This window comes from Notothenia rossii (assembly GCF_949606895.1).
Source record: "Notothenia rossii genome assembly, chromosome: 8".
NCBI classification, from domain to species: Eukaryota; Metazoa; Chordata; class Actinopteri; order Perciformes; family Nototheniidae; genus Notothenia; species Notothenia rossii.
In genome coordinates this window covers 47,684,804-47,688,893 of record NC_136906.1, presented here as the reverse complement: position 1 = coordinate 47,688,893, position 4,090 = coordinate 47,684,804, and positions in this window count along the sequence as shown.

Sequence of the window (4,090 nt, the reverse complement as noted above, 5' to 3'; positions counted from 1 at the left end):
TAGTAATCATAGATAACACGGCAGGGTCCGTTACAGTTTGTTTTTATCTGATTTCAAATAAGCAAAGTCTTGGCTTTCAGTACATTAAACTTGTTTCGGCAAATTCAGATGATAAATAGGCCTACAACTTTGAAGCTTGTAACGGAATAATTACAAGCGGAGAACGGAGTAATTTAACGTCACTGCAGGCATAACAACAGCCGGTGTTTCTCGTGAGTCTTTTCCCCGGGAAACAAACACAATACACACAAACGCAAAAATACACAAACACACACGTATATACACGCGGCGCGGAACACTGTACAAATCCCGTTTCAATAATTCCCCTCTACTCTAAAGTCGCATCTAAAACGCGATCTGATCTAGCTGTGTATATTTTGTTATTTTGTATTGTTATATATATTCAATCTCATTAGCTACACGCATTTTTTAAGCTTGTAAAGGGAAGACCACAGCTCGCCTCTCACTGGCCACTCTGCTCTTCCGCAGCGCCGCTCCCCCTCCCTCCCGCTGAAATTATGAATGTAAGGCATAGTAATCATAGATAACACGGCAGGGTCCGTTACAGTTCGTTTTCATCTGATTTCAAATAAACAAAGTCTTGGCTTTCAGAATATTAAACTTGTTTCGGCAAATGCAGATGATAAATACAGGTTTGAAGTTTGTAATGGCATAATTACAAGCGGAGAACTGAGTAATTTAACGTCACAATAGGCATAACAACAGCCGGTGTTTCCCGTGAGTGCAGTAATCCAAACGAAAATATCTTCCCTCCGTAGTATTTTTGATCATTTGCTCCGCTAATAATCAATCAGATCGATGGATTCCAGAGAAGAGAAACACTTTAAAGGCCTTTTTCTCAAAACGATGACTCTGTAACAGTCATTATATAATGTGACATATTTTGCTTAATATTTGGAGTACAAAAACAATCCTGATCTCATTAGAAAGCTAGGAATCAAAATGTGTCTTCGGGTCAATGCGAACGATTTCGATGGAGCAGGTCACTTTGCATTAGGTAAAATAAAGCAGGCAGACATAACAGGAAGAATATGTACATTTTAACCCAATCAAATAGGACATTGTCACACCATTCAAATGTATCCATGTAAATTACAACCAATAAAAAAGCTTAGATTTGTTTATTTGTTACGTTGTTTACTTTATTTGTTACGTTGTTCTGCTGTGTGTGTCAGCCGTTAACCTAGAGATATAAAGAATATATACACTTGCAAACATGTCAGAAGAACCAGCGCAGAAGAAAACTAAATACGGTCAATCTAAACTTAAATTTAACAACTGGAAGGTCACATCCCTGACTACCACATCTCCGGAGGTTGGACCTTCTTCAAACAGCGAAGCCAGATGAACCCAAAAGCAGCAGCTCTAGTCTGCGGCCGCAGAAACTGTCAAAACCGCCGCCGACCCCACCGCCGTCGTTGTTGAACCGAAACAGGCTGGTTCCAACTGCATGGAGGTTTGCTGTCGGGACATTGAGGCGGTTAAAGCTGTACAGCTAACTATCAGAAAAAAGGAGACCGCTAGTAGATTATTTGGGCAAAGAGAAGGTACTTCAACGCAGAATGGTACAAAAACAGAGTGGTTAATTCTTTGCAAAACCACTAAACGATAGTGATAAATTGCGATGTTAACAACCTCATGATAACCTCATTTTTTTTTTTACTTAGGATCATACCTGTGTTTAGTCTAGAAAAAGGTGAATGTGTGCATTTTATTATAAAATTGTGTATATTTACAGACTGTTGCAAACACTAAGAAGCTTATAAACATCAGATTTAAAACTAAGAGCTTTACAAAAAAGTAACACAATTAAAGATGTTTGGAGTTTTATTTGAGTTATTCATTTACATTTTTTGTCAAAGAGATGCTGATTTGAAACCGTTGTAGCCGTTACGGCATTTCCTGTTTCTGCCGGAGAGAGGGGAGTTTGTCCCAAAGCTTGCCGCTGTATTTACTCCCTCCATCTGACAGGAGGGAGCCTCATGTGTCACTCCACGGAGTTCACTCCGTCACGGAGGGGGAGTGTCTAGGGCGTAGTTTGGGATTGGGCCATACACACGCACTTTTTTTGGCCCCCCCAATTCTAAAATGAATCCGGCGCGCCTGCAACACACCTACACCATATGAGTTGCATACATGTATTCCAATGGCTGGCAGGGCTCCATTATACAACAGGCACAGAAGCCAAGAAATGACAAGCATGTCATTCAATGGTAAAATGTCCCATCCGAGCCTTCGCAGCAGCTGGCCATAGGATCTGGAACACTCTGCCCCTCCGTGTGAGGTCGGCCCAGACCTTAGGCTTTTTTTAAATCGACACTAAAGACTCACTTCTTCTCTCTGGCCTTCTAGTCAGAGCAGAGCACGACTCCTGACATTTCCCTGTGTTTGATCTTTATATTTGCTGTTGTAAATTATTGTCTTCTGTTTGCTATTGTAGTAAAGTGTTTTTATTGCATGTACAGCACTTTGGCTCAACCAAAAATCCTTTTTAAATGGCTATATAAATAAAACATGATTTGATTTGATTTTTATATACAGTCAAAAGGACAAATTGAACAATTTTCCTCCAAAATAAAGCCCTGACATCACAAAATGCATGATTATATACCGGTATGGCGGAGAGATCAAAGGAGGTGGTTATAATGGGAGTGAGTGGGACATTGTTGTCCCAAATGACTAATGTGGGAGTTTTTTTTTTTATCTGATTCTGTGCATAAACTAATAATCCACCAAAATCAATGTTGTTGCTAATCTTTGACATATCCAAGACTGTGATAAAAAAAATAAAATCCACCAACATTTATTATATGGAAAATAACCTTTTTGTGCACGTTTTTCAAAACGCAACACCATATTTTCAAACTGGCAGTTAAAGGGTTAAAATCCTGAAAATAATTCAATATTTGGTATTTTTTATCAGGACTGAAGTTGATTGAAAGGTTTAACCCCAAAAGGTTTTTTAAACTATTAATCTGTTATCATTTTATAGCAGTTTTTGGAAGTGGACGTTTTTGTCCCGAATGACTAATTAGGGTAGTTTATTTTAAATCTGACTATGTGCAAAAACTAATGATGCACCAAAATCAATGTTGTTGCTAATCTTTGACATATCCAAGACTGTGATAAAAAAAAGCCAGTCCCCAGATATGTATTATATGGAAAATAACTCATTTTTCTCAGTTTTTATCATGAAAAACAACAGTGGTTTCATGTATTCAAAATGGTTTTTAAAGGGTTAAAATCCTGAAAATGATTACATATTTGGTATTTTTGATTCGGGCTGAAGTTGCTTTAAAGGGATGAAAAATATTCTATATTTTAATATGTTTTTATAAAAGTTTTTTGGCAGTGGACATTTTTGTCCCGAATGGTCAATTAGGGTAGTCGATTTGTTTCACAGTGAATTAAAGACCCATTTCAAAAATTGAAAATGGAATTCAAAAATATATCGAGAAAATAGCCGTATTACAAAAAATCCAGAGTGATACCGGAGGGTTAATATATTATGTTTTAAACAATATTGAGCGTTAAAATACTTTTCAAATTCCCAGACCCCATTCATTAAATCAGAAATGCAACACCTCTTATAACATAAACACAACAATCATTTATTTTTAGAAGGTCTGTGTACATTCACTTTAGGATGCTGCAATTGTATATGGCTATTCATTCAAAACATGAATACATGCTTGAAGCAGCACATCAGCCAGTGAAACAGAACTGCTCTAATATTCGACTCTTATATCCATTGTAATTGTGCAGTGAGCATGAATCTGCTGTTTCACATCACACCATTGTATGTGTTCAAGCTGCAGTGGTTATAGTGCTTGTGTATCCAGTGTACCACTTCACTAGGCCTCGGAGTCTGCAACAGATCTTAGTTCGGACTCATTACATGACTCGTGTTTCATAGAGATCCAAACCTTAGGGGAGGACCCAATGTGCTCCTGAGTGGCCGGTGACACTTGGCCGAGGGTTTATTGAAAGTAAATGACAGGGCTCGTCCTTTTGAACCGGATTGCATTTCAACTGGTCCACAACAGACTTGATGATTCAAAAGTAGGCC